The following is a 9,385-nucleotide window of genomic DNA, read 5'->3' as shown; positions in this document are numbered from 1 at the left end:
ATGAATGCGAAAGCAAACCCGTTGCTCTTGGGCCCTAGGCGGTCTTTGGGCCTGTGCGGTTCAGTGCTTGAGATTATATATATATACTAGATACCAAACACACCCTATGAGTGTGGATAACTACGTAGGCAGTTATTTCACAAAATGTGGAGAAAACTACTCCACCTTTTTTTGTTTTTATTTTTATTTTTTGTTAAAATACATAATATATTTTATTTTATTTTGTGAATTGGCCTTTTTGTCATTCTCGAATATTTCAGTTCATAGGTTTTTTAATATTTGAGGGCTAATTTGGTAAAATATTTCTGTTTTGGTTGAAAAGCTCTTTTCTCTTAATAATAGTATAGATAAGTTTTTTAATATTTGAGGGCTAATTTGGTAAAATATTTCTGTTTTGGTTGACAAGCTCTTTTCTCTTAATAATAGTATAGATATACAGAGGCAAAGCGAGAGAAGAGAATTGTCGAACTAGGGTTTGCGATCGAGATCAGATAGGAGAGCAAAGCAAGAAGGATCGGGAGAATGGGAAAGAAAAACAAAACAAGGGACAAGAAGAAGAAGGTTGCGCGGGACAGGCCCATGTACCTGTACGTAGAGGTCAAGGCAGACGACAACTCGGTGTCGTGGACGGCGGCCGAGGCAAATCAGTGGATCTGAAGAGATTGATGACGATGATAAGATAATCTTCCGTCGCCTAGATCTTCCCGAATTTGATGATTATTACCTGCGCCTTCCTCGCAGCGTTGTGGTCTTGGACTCCCGATTATTCATGATTGGTGGATCTCAATGTAGAAAGCGAGATTGCTCTGGTGTGGAACCCTACATTGGGTATGATTACTTGGACCTGAAACCCTCCTCCTATGTAGCCAAGGAATGGCGTTCTGAACAAGGGGTTTCATTCCCTTCGCAACAGTCGGTGGCCTGCTACAAAGACGGTCTCATCTATACCTTGGGACATGGAGGTTGTCACCGTCTCGATCCTCGCTCTGGTGTCCGTTCGGAGTTTCCCGCCACGTGCGGGTTTCGAACACAGCTTGGAATGTCGAACAAGTATATTTACACCTATTCCCTTGGTATTTATAATCACCTGTCTCGTTATGATTTGGAGAAAAACGAGTTTGACTGCATCTCTAGCAGTTTCTGGGGTCTCTGGGGCCCTGGAGTGGTAATTTCCGGTGACTCCTACTTATTATGCTTTGGCACTATGAAACCCACCGAAAGATTCTCCGGGCAGCCTGGTGTTTACGTTTTTGATATTCGCCAGCGTCAGTGGCTAGATGAACCAGTTAAGGGCCTTGATGATGCTCTTCCCGTTATCCCAGACACGTACGAGCCCTGGGAAAGGCACCTTTATCTCGAGGATTTACCGCGCGTGTTCCAAATCGGAACCAAAAGATTTGCTCTGGTTTGGGAGGAACATTCCGTGAAAGATGATGATTGTCGGCTAATCGGCTTCATTGCCACAAGTTCACTATCGACCACATCCCCTGCAGCAGCAGCTCTCATCAAACCAACAATCAACCCACCTCCTTTGTTGCTCGAATAGTCTCTAATGGAGTCCTTACTCTGAAAGACGCCGGATTACTTGGTTGCACTGTAGGAATGTAAGCACCTTTATATGAATCAGGATCAGGTTTTTGTATATGTCATTCATGCATGTCAAGTTGTGCTATAGGAATTTAAGCACCTTAATATAAATCAGGATCAGGTTTTTGTATTTGTCATTCATGTTGACTCCATGATAATTGACTAATTCCATTGTGTTTATTGATAGTGAATCTTATTCATGAAGTCTGCACCTGTGAAGCTAGTTGACCGAAAGAGTTTACAAAGCAGGTTCGTAGCTAGGTTTTTTTCCCCCATCGTCTGTGGTCTTGTTATCTTTGGATTTATTTTCTACTTCTCTTGGTTGTTTTGCTGCATCATTTGAAGCATGTTGTCGCTACTTTTGTGCTTCTAGTGAGTGGCTTGATTTTACATTTCTGAATATTGTACTCCAATTTTAGTTTTTGTTGTGTTGTTGAGATTGGAATGGACCTACGTAGTTGTGAGAAGCGACTACGTAGAAAATCAATTATTAGAGTAGAAAATTTCACGCATTTGGCTATTCAAAGTTATTTTGGTCCGTCACACAGTTCAGTAGCTAAATTCTTATTGTTGAATGGTGATTATGTTAGTTGCTAAACTATAGAGGTGTAATTCTCAGCTATATATAGTTTAGTAGCTAAATTGCTTTTTCATTTTGTTTGGCCCCCCGTAATGTCTATAGCCCTTTTTTACTAAGTTCTGTTCTGGGGTTGTTATCCATGTGTTTGTTAAGATCTGTCTTTAACTCGTTTGGACCTGGTTTCAATGCTTGGCGAAATCTATCTCTGCAGTTATATGATTATGAGTTCTTATTAGCGACTCAATCATTTTTCAAAGAGGAAAAAAGAAAAAGTGCTACACTACACATTCATTTGTTTCTGTTTACATTTTAAAGGAAAACAGAACTCTGTGTCAAGTTCCTGAGAGTTTGTGGGACTGATTGTTAACAGTACACCACAATTAGAGAGTAAGTTACTTGATGGGGAACATTTTGTGGGACTGATTGTTTTCCTGGAATTTATGAAGATCAGGTTTAGGACTTTTGACCACGTGCGGAACATGAAGTATATAGAATATGTAGTGACAGAAAATTAGAATACTATACCCAAAACTAAGCCTGGACCTGTCAATCTGTGGTGGTGTACTGGAAGGAAGTATATGAGGAATCTTCAGTTGTTGTATTTTGCTGCTTTCCTCAAACTTTAAAAACTGTGTGTACTGAGAGATGAATTAGTTCAGAAAAACATATTAAAAACTAGAATTCACAGGAGGAATCTTCAGTTGTTGTATTTTATTTCTTTCCTCAGACTTTTAAAATTGGTTTGCACAGAGAGATCAATTAGTTCAGAAAAACATTAAAAACTAGAATTCATAGAAGGAATGTTCAGTTGCTGTTTTCATTTCTTTCCTCAAACTTTTAAAATTGGTTTGCAGAGAGAGATCAATTAGGTTCTGGAAAACATATTAAAAACTAGAGTTCACAAATTGTCATTCATTCAGCTCCTTTTGTTTTCTTCCCATGACAAATCAAGTTGATAGCAATCTGCACTTCTGAACCAGGCGTCCCCCCCTCTCTGCGCGGTGTGGTTTAGTTAGTGCTGTCCTACTTTTATACAACGCAATTTGTAAATTATTTCTTTTGACTGAACGTTTCTTATGGATTGTGCTTGATAAGGAGAAGCAGGTAGTGACAGTGGACAGAGAGATAGATGTTGGTCAAGGCCTCTGGGCATGAGATAAATTTGAATACATACTCTATCTAGCTATTTGAATCAAGGTTACAACCTATGCTTATCAAGAACTTCTGAAATCTTCATAATTAGAGATTTTATGTGCATTGCAACGTAGGGAATAAAAACACATGATTGTTTTATCATTTTGGGTCTCAAAGTTTCATTGTAGTAATTGATATACGTGGTATGTCAGTTGGGTTTTTTTTTTTTTTTTTTGTTGTTTATTTCTCTTTGATTGTCTAGACCAGCTTTGCGATGGAATGATTTTTAATCACAACTTGCCTGGATGTGTTGATTGCTTCGTAGATTTCTCAACTTCCAGTCTTCCATGCTATTACTCTTGTCTATTTTAATAGAGAAGGCAATGATAATGTTGAAATTTTGAAATGCTTGCAATTATTTACTTGGTGGGAATAGTATTTGCTTATATTTTGACCGGTAATGGAGATGTTCATGCTCTCTCTCTCTCTCTCTCTCTCTCTCTCTCTCTCTCTCTCTCACCCCCGAACTAGAGGATGAGTTCTTTATACAATAGTTGCTGCAATGTTTGGTTTTCATTCAAAAACGCATCAAACATGCCCATGTTGTTCTTTTGACGATATCATTAGGCTGATAATTGTTTAGGTTTTGCTTTACACCTTGCAGTTTTAGCACATGCAGTGAAAAATTCTATGCAAACTCTAAAGGCAAGTGATTGGCATCTTGAAGGAGCTAGGAGCATTTCATATATTCTACAGCCAAGCCACGACAGGAGAAGAAAAAACAAATGTCCAAGCTCTAGAGTACATTGCAAATTATTTTGCTATTCAGCTTCAATAGTACTACTTAGGTCTCATGGAACAATTAATGACTATTGTAAATGTATTTTAATGGTTGTAATGACATTGGAGTTTCTAGAATGAATGAGAACTTCAATGAATGGCAAGAGCAAACTTATATGTGTCATCTGAAATGCAATGCAACAACAAACTTGAAGAACAATATATTGTTGGAACAACTGAAAAACAATAGAATAGAACCACAAATAACTATCCTCTTATATTGATTAAAACAACAGATAATTGTCGCCCAAAGGTACATAGAACCACAAATAACTATCCTCCTATATTAGTTAAGACAACAGATAGTTGTCACTCAAAGATACATAGAACCACAGATAACTATTCTCTTATACCGGTTAAGACAACAGAAAAATGTAATCTTAACTAAAAAATCACGACAAATATCTGTTATATTTAATAGACATAGACAATAGAATAGTTGGATTATTTATAGTTTTATATACATTCAGACAACATAAAAACGAATCATAAATGTCGCTACAACAACAAATAACTGATGTTTCTTATCTTTTCAGACTGCAGTTATATATAATTGAAACATACTTAAGACCACAATTATGTGTAGTTTATAACCATTACAGACAACAAATAAGTTCTCAGCACTTAATACTTCAGTTCATTCACACCACAGAAATATCATGAATACTGTCTTTGAAATTATAGCTATTAAACAATAGAAAATAAAAATTGTTGATGTCTGTTTATATATAAGGTAACACATTTCTGTCGTCTGAAATCTTCATAACACACACCTATAAATGTGAGGAATCAATCAGACAATAGAAAACCAAAAACATGTATGTTGTTTGAGTGCAATTAGACGACAGAGTTTCTACGTCGTCTGATTGCACAAGAGACGGCAGCGCCTCAGACGACAGAAAATCATGCAATCAGACGACAGAGATGATCTGTCGTCTGATTAACTTTTTGGCATAGTGTTGATTTCTTTTTCAAATATTTTTATTGAGTTTATTTGAGTTTTGAGTCATTATGAAGTTTATGCGATTAGTTGATTTATCGAGATTCTATTTTCGGAAAGTTGATGAGTTATTGATATTTTTATGATGATGTTTGAGTATGAATAATCTATGGAGATTTCATGAATCGTATTTTCGATGATTTATTAATGATTTACGAAATTGATATTGAATTTTCTTTTCGAAACCTTTTATTTAATTGTCGAGAAATTTGAATATTGAGTTATTGAGAAATTTCTTTCAGAAAGTGGATGAATTAAGAAAATTATATGAAATTAACGAGCTTGAATTTATGAATTAAAGGAGGTAAATTATGAAAGATGATGATATTAGCGCATGCATGTATTATCTGGTTGGCAGTACCCTCCAGGTAATAGTCTAATCGGCAGTATTCTGCAGACAATATTCCGATTGGCAGTACTCTCTGATGCGTCATCTGATCGATAGTACCATTTAGATGGCATGAGATGGTTAGTCGGAAGTACTCTCTAGCCATCGCCTCATAGTATTCCAGTATGCAATACCCTCCGATGCATCTCTGATCGGCAATACCTTCCAGATGGTTAGTTAGCAGTACCCTCTAGCCATCGTCTCCTCATATGTCGGTCGGCATAGACCTTTTGTGGATCCAATTTAATTTTTTATTTTTCTAATTAACTTGTTAGTGTTTTTATTTTTATTTTTATTTTTATTTTTATTTTTATTTTTATTTTTATTTTTGATAAAAAGAGAGCATACATAAAGTATGTCTCTTAATTTATAGCTAATAATAGTACAAAGAAGACTACTCTATTTAGACAATGATAGCTTAAAGTAGTCTATGCTAACAAAATCAACTCACCTCGTAGGCAATCTATTCTCTCTGACTTTAAACACCAAGCACGCCATTGTGGTACGCTAAAGCCAAATACTTCTATAAAGACTTCCTAAAATAGACATTATTCCAAATAAAGCAACTATGCATCTAGAATTTCTTTCCCCATAGGGAAGGAGCTCTCACCAACCCAAGAATAGGATGATCTAATGGGCATTTTAGACCCAAAAGTAAGCCCAGAAACTACCAAGGCTATAGGGCCAGTTAGAAGCCCAAACAACCAATCGCACATAAACCCTAGCCGCACTGTTGGCCGCCAAAATGAAGATGTCTCCGACAACTCCAGCCGGCCCAACAACCTCCATCTAACCACCAGCCACAACGACCATTGGCCTAGCCTCCCCGCCCTCACTGCAGCCGGCAGAGTCACCAAAAAAGCATTAATCATCTTGTTATCAGCACGTTGCATCAACGAGCCTCCACCAAAAACAAGAAGAGGTAGATTGCTTCCACCCTGCTAACCTTTCGCCGCCAAGCCAAACCACCGAGAGGCCACCCCACAGAGGCTGTCCCACTATCATCCACCCAAGAGAGGAAATTTGCAATGAATCGGGCTCAACCACCACCAGCAAAATGAGGTTTCGATTCGGGTCGAAATAGAGAAGGAAGCGACTGAACACCGCTAAGCTGAGACACTAGACACTCTGATATGCTGAGCACCAATACGATCATTCAAAGAGAAGTAGGGGATGCTTCCATGGGTGTAAGCCGCTAGTGGCGGCTCTAGGATTTTGAGGAACTCCCTCACTCGTCATCGACACCTGAAAACTGTTTTTTTTTTTTTATTTAAAAAAAAAAAAAAACCTTAACCATCCCCACCCTTACATATGTCAGTGAGAATCGAACCCATGACCTTTACAAAGTTGGAATTATAACTTACCAATAGGTCATAACTCACCGACAGCTGAAAACTGTTAGTGTATAAGGATGATTAGTTACCTTGCATTAATTTTATTAAATTCATTTATTAAAAGAGTTTAATATTACTTCCATTTAACAGATTTTATGGGTTAGAATTACAATATTAATATATTTTTTTTCTATTTTTGTGGATCCAATTTTAATTTTTGAACTTTTTTTATCAAAACTTTTTAACTTTTTGTGGGTTAGAATTATGATATTAATATATATACTTAATGAAACCTTGCTTCATTTGCATTATCCTCATAAAATGCTCATAGGTTCATCTATGGTAGACTTCAAACCACATGTACTTTGAATATGTGTAACTATGGATCTTAACCATATACATTCATGAATAGCTTCGTGAAAACCAATAATCTTTGCATGATTCGAAGAAGTAACGACAAGAGTTTGTTTAGTAGACCTCTAAGATATCGTGGTGTTTCCCATTGTAAACAAGTACCCAGTTTGGGAACGATCCTTTTTTGGGGTCACTCATACCCAACATCAGCAAAACCCATCCAAACATCACTCAGATTTTGATGGAAGGAGGAAGCACGAAGGCCGGCAATGGTGGCGGTTCTTCGATATGTGGAGTCCGATTCCACTATATCAAAGTTTTGGTTTTCTCTCTGTAAGGATAGAACATGCCCATATCTATTATACCTTTTAGGTATCGAAAGATAATCTTTTCACAATTCCAATGTCATTGCATTGGCGCTGAGCTATATCTAGCTAACAAGTTCACCTTTAATGAGATAAATAGTCTTGTGCATTGTGCTAAGTACAATAATCCGTCTATTCTACTTAGATAGGACACTTTGGCCTTTAGCACATTTTCACCATCATCCTTGGGACGAAAATGATCTTTCTACGATCAAGACTTCAAACGATCATGAGAGTGCTAAAAAAGCTTCGCTTCATCTTCATTGAAGTGCCTATGTATCTTTTATACATCTTCATCGACACGGTGCTGAAGTTCTAAACCGAGACAAAACTATGTTTCCCAAGATCTTTTCATCTCAGATTCGGATTTTAGGTGCTTAGCGATTTCCTCAAACTCATGTAGAGTTCCAATGGGGTTCATGTCATCGACATATACCGTAACAATAGCAAACATGACACTTGTCATGTTGATGAAAACACATGGGCATAATTCATTATTGACACTTCCTATTCCGATCAAGTAATCACTTAAACGGTTATACCACATCCATCCAAAGTATTTTAATCCATAAAGTGAGCGTCTCAATCTTATTGAAAAAGCACTCTATGGTCGAGAGCTACTTGATTCGGGTAATCAAAGTCCATCAAGGACCTTCATTTATAGCTCTGTATCTAGATCTTCATAGAGATATGTTTTGACTACATCCATAAGCTACATGTTCAGTTTTTCAGAAACTACCAAACTAACAAGGTAGTTGAACGTTATAATGTCTATTATGGAAGAATATGTCTCCTCGTAGTCGACTCTAGGGAGTTGAGAGAAGCCTTGCGCTACAAGGCGAGTCTTTATTGTGTGATATGTTGCGACCACATCCATAAGCTGCATGTTCAGTTTTTCGAAAACTACCAAACTGACATGGTAGTGGAACGTTATAACATCCATTACGGGAGAATATGTCTCCTTGTATTCGACTCCAGGGTGTTAAGAGAAGCCTTGATCTACGAGATGAATCTAAACCTTATTTTTCTCATCACACTTTCTAACGAAGACATTTAATGTCAATAGGTTTTATATTAGGAGGTGTCGGCATCACTGGCCTGAAAACTTTTCCTCTTCGTTAGTGAATCAAGTTCAACCTGGATCTCACATCTTTCCATTTGGGCCAATCTTCTCTATGTTGGTATTTATCAACAAAGTAGGGTTCAATGTCATTGGACTCAAATGATCTCACGTGCAACAGAATACGCGACTACATCATCAATAATGGTGGAGTTTCTATCCCACGTCCTATGTACACTAGTGTAATTTACAAAGATCTCTATATTCTTAGGAATTGGCTATGATGTTGAGGTGTCCCCCAGCGATGTCTCTTGAACATAACCATAATCCGAAATATTGTCATGAAACGGATTTTGAGTGTCAATGATCAAAGGACTAAGTTGTGCTAAAGTCTCTCTCTTTCTAGGGTGAGTATCCTTTGAACCCACGGGAATCCCAAGCTTCCTAGCTGGGGCCATAACCTGTGACTCCAAAGTGCCACTATCTATGGCGTTGGCATCATATCCACCTCTATTTAGGGTGGTGCCACGTCCACTCGTAGGAACATCAATCCTTACAAGCACATTTGTAGCAGGTATGTGTGATCTCGTCACTTTAACGATGTGATAATCCGCCGCACTTCAGATTTTGTGGTTTGGGGATCAAGATGAGACAAAGTGGGTACATATCATTATAATTCCTGTCAAACCTGTTGAATGTTGACATTCATATCTTTCTTAACGACGAGAAGATTGTCTCATATC

At 37.5% G+C, this 9,385-nt stretch overlaps 1 long non-coding RNA gene across 2 annotated transcripts; it reads left to right on the top strand.

Annotated features, from left to right (window-relative positions):
* The first annotated feature begins 349 nt into the window (after positions 1–349).
* Positions 350–4,312, top strand: LOC133728380 (uncharacterized). 2 transcript variants are annotated; one of them, XR_009855825.1, is made up of 3 exons: positions 350–1,604; positions 1,775–3,364; positions 3,966–4,312. It is a non-coding gene; the product is annotated as an uncharacterized LOC133728380 (long non-coding RNA). The 2 variants fall into 2 exon arrangements; XR_009855824.1 differs by having other exon boundaries at positions 1,775–1,836; positions 3,966–4,300.
* Positions 4,313–9,385: the final 5,073 nt, after the last annotated feature.

The sequence above is a fragment of the Rosa rugosa genome, chromosome 2, assembly GCF_958449725.1.
Source record: "Rosa rugosa chromosome 2, drRosRugo1.1, whole genome shotgun sequence".
Classification (NCBI taxonomy): domain Eukaryota; kingdom Viridiplantae; phylum Streptophyta; class Magnoliopsida; order Rosales; family Rosaceae; genus Rosa; species Rosa rugosa.
This window is presented reverse-complemented; position numbering and strand designations above follow the sequence as displayed.